A 12,461-nucleotide genomic window follows, 5' to 3' on the forward strand; every position below is an offset into this window, starting at 1 on the left:
ATGTCTTCTCCAGTACCACCTCCCTTCAGTAGCTCACACAAGATATAATTTGGGGGGGGGTAGTTATTAAAAGAAAATCTAGCAAATACTAAGACATGATAGGAGCTTCTATATTTTTATAACTATGTATATAGCAAACCTCCCACACTGCAAAATTTGTCCCAATATTGTTCAACTCTTCAGCAATATTTTCTATCCATCATAGAAGAGTATTTGCTGAAAAAAAGGAATGCATTTTGCCTTCTTGACATTGTTTTGTAGTCTTTCTTAAAGCAAGCCTTTTAGGGGATGGGGTACAACAGGAAGAACCTGTCAATGATATGTGCCTTTCTGTCTTTCATCAGAGCAAAAAAGCTCAAAATACATACTTTAATCACTAGGTTTGTACTGTACAGCATATGACTGAATAGCCTATGACTTTAAACATCACTGGACAGAGAAAAACACAGATGTTCACTTTACGCTCCATACACTTAGTTCTCAAATGTCCTGGTACTAATGATAGCCCTGTTTTTTATTATTTTATATTACAAGGTTCTACATACTCTTAAAATAAGATACCTATTAACAACAGAGGATGTGAATGCATGTTTCAAATAAGCTTCCTGATACTTTCTAATGTAATAAAAGCAGAATTATTCAAACTGATTTAATAGCTCAGCAACAGTTTGTAATTGGAGTTGAACAAGGCTCAGCTTTACCATTGTTTCTGCTTGTATTATTAGGATGTTCTTCAGTCACTGGTTTCTTGGCAGAAATTGTTTTAAGCCACTTGTCCATTTTGTGAAGGTTAGTTTAACAAAACAAAACAAAACAAACAAACAAACAAACAAAAAACCCTAGGTAATATAAGCTGTACCAAAGTTGCAATACCTGGAAAGGAAAAGTATGATTATGGCTGTGCTTGCTCACTGCAGAACTCCCTTCTCTTCCTTCAGGACACCCAAAATTCTATAGATAACATAGTAACACTGACTTACAGACCCAAGAAGATGCCAGTGACAATCTCTAAATTTAATGTTTTACCATTTTTTAGATAAAATAATAAAAAGCTCTAAAATGTCTCCCAGCATCCCAGTGAGTCATCTTATCTACCTCACTTTGAAAACTACCACTCTAGATTGCAGGCACAGTAAACTTCTCACAACTGCAAGTGAACAGATCAATTCACTCTCCTCCTTACCATACTATAATAGCTTAGCACTGCCTTTAGGATAAAGTCCAAAATCCCTGCATGTTATATAGGGCCCTCAACTCTGGCTCCTGCCTCTCTCCAGTCCAGTGGTTCTCCAACCCTGGATGCATATGAGAAACACGTGGGAACTTAAAAATATTTATACATTCTTAGGTCACACCCTAGAAAAATTAAATCAAAATACCTGGAGGTGGAGTATTTGCATCCCTGATTTTTTAAATTCTCCAGCTGAATCTAAAGTGCAGCCAGTGTGAAGAACTACCCCTCTTGCTCACCAAGGTCTCAACTGGGCCTTGTTATTCCAACTGTGATCCATCAGGGAACTGGTCAATAATGAAGAATCCCAGGTCCCAGCCCAGACATACTGAATCTGGACTTGGCATTTTAACAAAGTCTCCAGATGGTTCATGTGAACATTCAAATTAGAGAAGCAATGACCTAAGGTACCAAACCCCTTCCCAGCTCAGGGCCTTCAGAATTATTGTCTAATATTGAACCTCTCTCGCATTAGCCCACAAGTGGGTAAAGGACAGACATCACATCCATGTCACTCTGGGATACCCCCAACTCCTGGCACAATGTCTACTATTTTCAGGTGAAGAGCATCTAATCTTGTGTTTCATATCAATATGATCTTATTCTAAATTTCCACAACATTTCTGATCTATTAACCATGTTTTTCTTCAAAATCAAGTTGCCTTTAGATACATAATTCTTGGATACTACAAATTAAACCTAATTCAAAGTACCATTATATTATGGGTGAATTAATAAAATCAAATATTAGGTTGTGTTTGTAACAGTATTGACTGAACTGTCAAGAAACAGGGCCATATAAATTGTTGATGGTGTTATAATTTAGTTCAACCTTTCCAGATAGCAATTTGGTACTGAAACTGTAATCTGACTCAGTGAACCCATTTTAGGGGCAAGTCCAAGAAAATAATCCAAAAGAAGTATTTAAACAAGGGTGCTTAAAAGTACCATTTATGGGGACGCCTGGGTGGCTCAGTTGGTTAAGCAGCTGCCTTCGGCTCAGGTCATGATCCCAGCATCCTGGGATCGAGTCCCACATCGGGCTCCTTGCTCAGCAGGGAGCCTGCTTCTCCCTCTGCCTCTGCCTGCCATTCTGTCTGCCTGTGCTCGCTCAATCCCTCTCTCTCTCTGATAAATAAATAAAATCTTTAAAAAATAAAAAAATAAAAGTACCATTTATGGTACAACTAGCTAGCTCAGTCAGTAGAGCCTTGCTTGATCTCAGGGTTCTGAGTTCAAGCCCCACAGTGGGTGTAGAGATTACTTAAAAATCTTTTTTTCTTAAGATTATTTATTTTTTTTTTAAGGCAGGGGGTTAGGGGAGGTGGGTGTACAGTGGGAGATAATCTTTTTTTTTTTAAGATTTTATTTATTTATTTGACAGAGAGATCACAAGTAAGCAGAGAGGCAGGCAGAGAGAGAGAGAGGAGGAAGCACTCTCTCTCTCTCTCTCTCTCTCTGCCTGCCTCTCCATCTACTTGTGATTTCTCTCTGTCAAAGAAATAAATAAAATCTGTAAAAAAAAAAAAAAAAAAAACAAATAAATAAAGGAGGAAGCAGGCTCCCCGTTGAGGAGAGAGCCTGACGCAGGATTCGATCCCCAGGACCCTGAGATCATGACCCAAGCCGAAGGCAGCGGCTTAACCCACTGAGCCACCCAGGCGCCCCCAGTGGGAGAGAATCTTAAGCAGCCTTCACGCCCAGCATGGGAGCCTGACACAGGGCTCGATCCCCCAACCCTGGTACCTCAGTACCTTTTTTTTTTTTTTAAAGATTTTATTTGGGGTGAGGAGGGCACCTGGGTGGGTCAGTCAGAAGCACCTGACTCTTGGTTTCAGCTCAGATCATGACCTCACGGGTTCAGGGATTGAGCCCTGGGTCAGACTAACATGCTGGGCATGGAGGCTGCTTAAGATTATCTCTCTCCCTTTCCCTGTGCCCCTTTCCCCCTCCCTGCTCATGCCAGAACATGCTCACTCTCAAATATATAAATCTTAAGAAAAAAGTAGGATAGTAAAAAGGATAAAATAAAGGAAAAAAATTTAAAATATTGTACAAACTAGTTATCAATGCACAGATTACTATTCTGTGATTTAAATTAGATACATAAATGAGTAAATACAAAACATTTTATGCTATTTAAGAATACAACAACTATATTTTATATGTACTGATTACAGATATTTAAAAAAAGCTATGCCTGCATACTGACACAAATGGATGTGAATTTAAAGTAAATATAGGAGCACCTGGCTGGCTGTGTCAGTAGAGCATGTAACTCTCAATCTCAAGGTCTGTGAGTTCAAGCCCCATCCTGGATGTAGAGCCTACTTAAAAATAAATTAATAAATAAATATAGTTCGGGCAGGGGTACAAGCTAAATAGGTGATATGGATTAAGGGGTGCACCTGTGAGGGGCACCAAGTGATGTATGAAAGTGTTAAATCATTATACTGTACAACTGAAACTAATATAACACTGCATGTCAACTGGAATTAAAACTTTTTTTAAAAAGCAAATATAGTTTTACATTTAGTAAATTCTCTTTTCTATAAAGAATACATATAGACATATGTATATTTTATTTTCAGTAAACTCTATGCCCAACATGGGGCTTGAACTCATGACCCCAAGATCAAGAACTTCATGTTCTACTGACAGAGCCAGTCTGGTGTCCCTATAGAGAATATAGTAAAACAAATTCTGGGGCACATGGGTGGCTCCATTGGTTAAGCGTCTGACTCTTGGTTTTGGCTCAAGTCATGATTTCAGGGTCATGAGATCAAACCCTAGTTCAGAGTCCACACTCAACATGGAGTCTGCTTGAGATTCTCTCTCCCTCTGCCCCTCTGGCTCATGTGCTTGTATTCTTTCTCTTAAATAAATAAATAAATCTTTTTACAAAATAAATCAGTAAAAATAAAACAAATTTTAATGTCGGGTTATTTACGGGTTTGCTGCTGAGTTTTATTAAGTTAGTGTTATACAGTGCTATTTTTGTTGTACTCAGACTCACAAAAAAGACATTTCTTCAGCTCTGGTATTTGGGAACATTTATTAGTTACTGCACGAAAAGTATAAAGACAAGGTCTGTATTTGGCCAACTTCCTGCTTGTAACTCAAATTCGAACTTCACCTGCATCTCACTTTTTCCACATGAAGGTGGAGAAAAATAATGCAACAATGTTTACAAATCGACTGAGTGCCTCCAATGAAAGGCTCTTGGCAAATACAAATATCAGAACTGCTTAAAAAACACCACCACCCACTTTAACAAGTCACACAAGTCACTTATCCTTCTGAACCTCAATGTCTCTCTGTAAACTGAGAGAAATGTTAAAACCATACGGGAGATTAGGTGAGGGAAAAGTAGGCATATGGTATCTGGAAAAGCATCCCAGGCAATTGTGATGTACACTTATGAAGATCCACTGAGTCCGATTCAGACTTTCTGGGAGGAAAATGATTAAGTTAGTACAAACACACTGAAAGGGTGGGGATTTGGCTATATGTCTAAAAATTTTAAATGCACATACATCCTTTAACCCAGTAATTCCACTTCTAGAAATACATTGTTCAGATAACTTTACACATGAGCTCCTTACAAAGTACTATGTACAAAAAGATCCACTGTAACACTGTAATAGAAAAACCTGGAAACTTAAATGTGGCTTAACCTGAGACTAGTTACAAATTATGGTGCAACCACACAATGAAAAAAGTAAAAAATGTCAACAGAAAGAATGAACAGCTTTATATCTACTAACATGGAATGATTTCCTAAATATGTTAAAAAGGAAAAAGGTGTGACTGGTATGTACCATGGCGGGGAGGAATATGGATAGGTAGACACATGTTTATAAAAACAGTGTCTATGTAATGCCACAGAAACTGGAAACTCCAGTCATCTCTGGAAAGCTCAGGGTAGGAAGGAGATTTATTTTCCTCTATGTTCCCTTTTATACTGCTGGAGTGTTTTTCTTTCTTTTTTTCCCTCTTTTCTGCTGGAGTGTTTTCTCACATGTATTTATCTTTTCCTGAAACTGGGGATTCTCTCTAGGCCTCCATCTGAGTCTAAGACACTACGATTACACCTAAGTGGCACCTGAGCAATGTCTCCAAATTGCAGGGGCATCGGCTTCTGGCCCCACACTTCCCTAAATGACCCTTTGAAAGCCTAGCCAGCCCAGGGTCCCTGACAGTCTTTAAAATCCTCCAGTGGTTCTCCATTGCCCAAACTCGAAAACAGCACATAGAGTCCTGCAAGCTCATCCTAATCTCATCTCCCACCCTTCTCTCCTCTACCCAAATCAGTTGTTTAAACCTCTCCCTTTTTCCCAAGGACAATGGACTCCTTCCACCTCCACGACCTCATGTGCTGCTCCTTCTTTCCCATACCCTGTCTACCACACCAAACTCTATGACCCAAAGGCCCCCTCCCAGGAAAGGAATGCTCTCTATACAGCCTGACATGTACTGGAACTACACTGCCAAGATTTAAATCCTGACTATTCCCTTATGTGTCCCCTATATGGCCTCAGTTTCCGCCCTTGTCAAATAAGAAAAAGCCCCTACTTGACGGCTGAAAGGATTAATGAGGTAATTCATGGAATGAATTTATTACATAGTCTCTCACAAGGCAAATAAAAGACAATAGTTATTATCATTATTACATTCTCACAGCACTTGTGAGGTATTTGTATCTACCTGTCCTGCATAAGACTGTGAGCTCCTAAAAGATAAAGATTCCTTGCTCTTATTTTGTATCTCAAGCACTTCGCCTGGCAAATAGAAGGCACATGAACACCTTTACAGAAATCAGATTGGCTTTTCTTGTTCTGAATTTCATCCAGATGGTAAACAAGTGGCTAAAAGGTACCCAGCGATGGGGCACCTAGGTGGCTCAGTGGGTTAATGCCTCTGCCTTCGGCTCAGGTCATGATCTCAGGGTCCCGGGATTGAGCCCCGCATCCGGTTCTCTGCTCAGTGGGGAGCCTGCTTCCTCCTCTCTCTCTGCCTGCCTCTCTGCCTGCTTGGATCTCCGTCTGTCAAATAAATAAAATCTTGAAGAAGAAGAAAAAAAAAAAGGTACCCAGTGAACCACCTCCTGGATCCCACATGCCTTAGAATGCATATATTAGCCAGGCCACTTGGGGTGGGCAGAGAGGTGAAAAGAGATCATGGGGCTTTGAGGCTTTCAGAGACAGGCAAGTGGACTGGAGACCATCATAACAGGAGACCTGTCAGCTCCTGCCTGCTGACTACTTTCGGGGACTGGGTGAGATGGACACCGGGAGATGGGTAATCTGAGATACTAAATGTCCAAGATGTGCCAAAGACTCTAAGCAGGCCTTCAGGAAACACTCAAGAAAAGATTATCTCAGCAAGTGGGTACCTTGAAGTAAACAGAGAAGAGACATACAAGGGAAGAGATGGGATAGGACTTAAAAGACAACAGAGAGGAAGAATCCTCTTAGCAAGGAGATGGAAAGGTAAATAAGACACGGCTTCTGGCCTCAAGAATCTTCCCAGATCAGAATCTCTTTAAAGAGAGGTAGATCTTGGCCGATAAGGGTGGGGGAGGAAAGAGAATCATACGCGCAAAGGCATCCAAACATGTGAAGAGGCAAACAACTCGGAATGGCTGGGGATGAGGGAAAGGAGAATGAAAGGATTGAGCTAAGAGTAAATTGAGGCAAGACCATCCAGGGCCTGGTATGACTTGATAAGGCATTCTGGGCTTCATTCATCCCACGGGAAAAGGAGAGCGAGCAGTTTTTAAGTAAACAAGTGACACCATCAAATCTGTGTTTCTTGAAGGAGTGGCCAGGCAGGAAGATGTTCGCCCATCTTCCACCGGCAGTTCTCTCCTCGCCCACCATCTTCTGGTTCTAGGCTGCTTTAACAGCAAGCAGGTGGCAAATGAACACATCTCCTGGGAGATGTCACTGGTTCTAGAGCAGGAATTCCCAACCTGGGTAAAGGTTTCTGAAGGCATTTACCCCGCCTGGGGAGGTTTTGAACATTCCTCTTTTCTAGTCTTACAAACATCATCACTGGTCTCAAAAAAAAAAAAAAAAAAGAAAAGAAAGAAAGGGAAAAAAACCGCAAACAAACAAACAAACAAAAAACCACAACAAAACCTTCAACTCTGCCATTACTATTTGTATCTTCAGGAAATACAATTAGTAACCGATTTTCCAAAAAACAATATTCTTTATTTTATTTACCCAAAATGAAAAAGTAAGGGGCTCTGCATTCCCAACTGGCTCATTTTGAATTCTGGGCAGCTGTGAGCCCCTATTTCCCTTCTTAAGCAACCTCGACAGTTGGGAGTGGGCGGAAAAGAGAGGGGCCTGGGACAGAGGCCAGCTGGGGTTAAGGGAAAGAAAAGTTGAGGTCTCCGCAAGAACAAATTTTCTCATGCCAGGAGTTTCCCTCTTTTTTCCCATTAAATGGACCTGAGCAAATTCTGTTCTCACTGTTCCAAGTTTCTTCTTGCAGAATGAACTATGGCAGTGCCCTGCCCTGACCCCAGGAGGACGCACGCAAAGTTCCCGGGCGGTCGAGAGGGGTCGGCGCCCTGTCCGGCACGTTTCCGGGGATCCCCCCGCCCCCTACGGACAGCGCAAGGACGCGGGGTCCGACTGGAGCCGCCCGATGGTTTGTGCCCGGAAAAGACTGCCTAGGGCTCGGGCCGGCGACCCCTGCCACCCGCGTTCGGGAGCCGCCCCCCCTTACGGAGCCCACCGGGGCGGCGGCGGCCACGAGCACTCACCGAGTCCGGCGCTGGGCGGGACCGCTGGGAACGAGGACGGCGACTCCGCCTCGACTCCGCGGCGGCGTCTCGGCCCGCCACAAGCCCTCAGGGCCGCCGCCCGGCCCGCGGCTCGGAGCTCCGCGGCGGCGGCGGCGGCCTCGCCTCCATGGCGAGGGGAAGTGGCTGAGGGGCGACTGGGCGGGCGGCGGTGATGGCGGCCGCGGCCCGGGTTCCGAGGAGCTGGCGCGCGCGCGTCTCTGTCAGCGCCGCACTCGCCGCAGCCTCGCTCCCGACCCGGCCTTGGCTGTAAGGTGCGTCCTCATTGGCTGTTCAGAGACGGGCGCTGGTTGGTCCACACCGAAAGGGCGTCTCCCGGCCCTCGCGGGCCCCGCCCTTGCGCGACTCCCAGGTCTCTTTCGCACGCTCGCGTGGGCGGCGGAGCCGGGTCTCACGGTCTCGTTGATTCCTGCGCCGCCTGGAAGGTGTGCTTGCGCCCCGCAGCCGTGGGAACCTTGGGGAAGCCGGAACCCGGGTGCACTGACCTCCCGTGCACCACCGCCATCCGCCTTTCTAAAGTCCCAGTCGCCTGGACGTAGGCCTTCTTCCCAGTTTACAGATGAAGAAACTGAGGCCAAATACAAATTACAGCCATGTCCAGAGACCAGGACGACCTGGAACTCTAAAAAAGCTGCCTTCCCACCCCTCTCTCCAAATGTATTCCATTCCGACTCCCCGCCCCTCAATTGCTGCAAGGTATTCAAAGGACGTAGGCTCTCTTGGGGAGAGGGACCTGCTAAGTCCCTAGAATGGACCTGGCGCCGTGGGTGTCGTCTTACATCAAGTCAGCTCACGCCATCCCCACCCAAGCCCCAGGGAAATCTCTCCCGCTTTTCTAGATGCGCGTACCCGGGCCTGACTGGCCACAGAGCCGAGCAGAAATACGACACACAGGTCTCTGCGGTGAGGGTATTATTTGCGATAGGACAGGGAGGAGGGGAGGTTCAAAGAGCGGAGAGGACCTGAGATGCGTTCCGCCCCCGGGGTCGGGGTTGCGCGCGGACTTCTTCCCCAGGGCTCCCTGCCCCACGTGTGGTGCCGCAAAGCTATGCGTTGGTCCGTCTGGCAGCTGCGGGACTTGGGCCTCCGCTGCCGAAGACCGGTTACCCCGGCCGTGGTGCGTGGCGGGTGAAACACTCTCCTGGTTGTGGTTCCCACAGGAGGTCCCTCAGACACTGCAGGCCCCGCTCAGGGCGAGTGGTTGGGGGTGCAGGTTGGAGACAGATTGCACAGCAGTGTGCAAGCAGAGCTTGCTGGGGGACCCTTAATCCAAGACGCAGAGTCCGCGCCGCCTGCGGTGGGTGTCACGCCCCCGGGGGGGGGGGGGGCCGGGGGCCGGCGGCAACTCTTCTTCGTGACAAGGGGTGCGGGGGGGGGGGGTACATTTTGGTGCATAAAGAGCCCACATCGGCAACTATTTCCTCGGGGTTGGTGCCCCTGTCACCTCGAGTGCCCATCACCTCCTGCAGTTGAGGCGTCAATTTATGCACTCTCCCTTTTCATTTGTGAAATAAGTGAGTGCGTGCTGACCCGAGCCAAAGCCTGGAAATCCAGGCAGCGGTGGGCCTCCCTCAGGCTGGCCTCTCCCGGGCAGGGAAGTTCCTTCTCTAGCTGGACTTGTCTCTTGGTCTCAGAAGCACCGGATGGGTCACGAAATTGCCAAGCCCTAGACGCCTCTGCTGGATAAACGCTCTAGCCCAAAGGCCCAGAGGCCACATGCCCAGTCTCTTGTTAGATCCCAAGGGCAGCCAATGAGGGCAGGTGCTCCCACACGTTTCCCAGGAAGTGCCAACTCAATCTGTCTGCTCACCAAAAGTAAATCGGAAAAGCCTGAATTCAAAGCGTTTAGAAACCCTGGAAAACAATGACTGTATGTGCAGGAGGTATCTGGGTACCTAAGGGTAGCAAGTGCCATCTTAAGACCAAACCCCACCAGCTTAGTTTTGCATTCTCTACATCTGCCCTATTAACTCTTAGTATGCTTCTTTTGGTTGATTTCTTTCTTTATAGTTTCTTTTATATTACCATAAAAAGGTTTGATGTGCTACTTGTATGTTCTAACATACATGAAAATAACTATTAAAATAGAAAGTGTTAGGGCATGGCTGGCTCAGGAGAGCATAGGACACCTGATCTCAGGGTGGTGAGTTTGAGCCCCATGCTAGGGGTAGAGTTTGCTTAAGAAATAATAAAATAAAAAGTGTTCACCCTCAAAATCATCTGAAGAATACCCTCCCTCCACCCCCCTGCACGCGTGCACACACACACACACACACACACACACACACGATGTGGCCACACTTGGAAAAACACTGCAGGTTTTCCAAGTCAGAGAGCCCTGGGGTTCAAGCCTTGACATTGGCTGTGTGACCCGAACCTCCCCCTCCCACCCTTCCTGGAACTTCCCAGCCTCTGGACTGAGAATTATAACCACAGACAGCTTGGCAAGTAAACCATTCTCAGGAAATGAAGTTCCTTCTCTTCATGAGACAGCAGGACTGTGGTCAGAGCATTTGTGGTGTGTGTGTAAGGGAGACCTAGGAGAGGCAGGGTCTTGGGTACCCCATCCTGGAGACTATGGGAAGGAGAGTTCAGCTCGGTTACCACACCGACCATTTCCAGTGGGAGAGAATAGAGTCTTGTCTTCATCTGCTCACTTGTGGACAGGTGCCTAGCCTCCCCACCCCACCTGATGCCCAGGGTTTCCATGCTTTTGCCCCATCACCACAGGGCAAAGGGCTGTCTTCAAAGAGCACAGAATACGAGGAGGACTGAGAGAGGGAGGGGAGGCTTTCCATACTCAGGTGCACCCATGTGGGAGGCTGAAGCTCTGCTCCCAGTCCTGCTTTAGGTCCAACTCACTGGAGCTTATACCTACAGGCAGACAATTGTGAGCCACGCCACAGGTGCCCCCAAGGAGTCCCAGGGTTCGTGAGAAAAGGACTGGACTCAAGAAGAGCTGGACAATGGGGGTCAAGGACTCCTCTGTTTCATCAGGTAAAATCACTTCCCCTCTCTGGACCCCCCTTCTCCACCCAGTAAATGAAACAATGAATCACTCACTCAACAAATACGGAGCAAAAACCATGTGCTGGACGTGGCAGGGAATAAGACAGAGAAGGTCTCTGCTCTCAGGAATTTACATTCTGGATGGGAGACAGACAATAAACAAACAAGGGAAAAGAAAATTTCCTAAATGCTGTAATGAAAATAAAGCAAGGCAATAAGATAGAATATTGGAGTAAATGAGAGCCAAGTGCCTGTCCAGGCTGCTGTTCTCCTTTCTAGGGTCCTTTGCTGGAGCTTTTTACCTAAAAGATTGAAGGCCCCTTATCTTGAGAAGACCTTTGACTGAATCTCACTCCCGGGCTTCTATGGCTATCCTAAACTAGAAGAAAGGTTCCCCAAATCCTTGTCCTGGGCTTTAGTCACTGAAATTCTGAAGTATTGGGCGCCTGGGTGGCTCAGTGGGTTAAAACCTCTGTCTTTGGTGCAGGTCATGATCCCAGGGTCCTGGGATCGAGTCCTGCATCGGGCTCCCTGCTCTGGAGCCTGTTTCCTTCTCTCTCTCTCTGCCTTCTTGTGATCTCTGTCAAATAAATAAATAAAATCTTTAAAAAAAAAAAAAGAAATTTTGAAGTATTTAGAGGGAAGTATTTAAGGACTGTGGCTTAGTTTGAAGTGCATCAAATATAAGGTGGATAAGTAAGATGGATAGAGGGATGGAGAGATGTGTAATAGTATAATGCTAATGGCAGAATCCAGGCGGTGGGTATACAGGTGGTGTTCGCTGTATAATTCTTTCAAGTTAGCTCTATGTCTGAAAGTTTTTGTGATACAATGCTGGGGGAGGGGGATCAGGGTTTAATTTTGCAAAAAAGCATACCAAATTGCCTGTAATTTTTAGACAACTCTCCCATTGGACCACTCTGATGCTTCTCCACCTGCATAAACACTTTTTATGAAGTTGGAATCACTTTATTTGTGTGTCATCATTGTTTTTTCTCACGTATTTCTAAAGCTTCCTATGTCCAGTGCTTAATGTTTGCACATTCCAGGAGCATATATGGGGCATGTAACTTTGGGGGTGCAGACATTTTATTGTGTACATTCTCAAAGCAGTGCCTCAGGGCCCCCTTTCCAGAGAGGGCACATTGGCTTGTATAGTCCCAACCCCTTTTCACTGAGAACAGCTAGAAAAACTGGAGATAACATTTTTTTAAAAGATTTTATTTATTTATTTGATAGCGATCACAAGTAGGCAGAGGGGCAGGCAGAAGGAGGGGGAAGCAGCCTCCCTGCTGAGCAGAGAGCCCAATGCAGGGCTCGATCTCAGAATGCTGGGATCATGACCTGAGCTGAAGGCAGAGGCTTAACCCACTGAGCCACCCAGGCACCCCAGGAGATAACATT

The 12,461-nt window shown here is 45.9% G+C and overlaps 1 protein-coding gene across 2 annotated transcripts in view; it reads right to left on the reverse strand.

Annotated features, from left to right (window-relative positions):
* Positions 1 to 8,300, reverse strand: part of PTPRA (protein tyrosine phosphatase receptor type A) — a 149,101-nt gene extending 140,801 nt beyond the window's left edge. For both annotated transcript variants that reach the window (XM_059386573.1, XM_059386572.1), the window contains exon 1: positions 8,010 to 8,300. The gene's annotated coding sequence lies outside the window, so the exon portion shown is untranslated. The remainder of the gene's footprint in view (positions 1 to 8,009) is intronic.
* Positions 8,301 to 12,461: the final 4,161 nt, after the last annotated feature.

Source organism: Mustela nigripes, unplaced genomic scaffold, assembly GCF_022355385.1.
Source record: "Mustela nigripes isolate SB6536 unplaced genomic scaffold, MUSNIG.SB6536 HiC_scaffold_75, whole genome shotgun sequence".
In the NCBI taxonomy this organism is placed as follows: Eukaryota; Metazoa; Chordata; class Mammalia; order Carnivora; family Mustelidae; genus Mustela; species Mustela nigripes.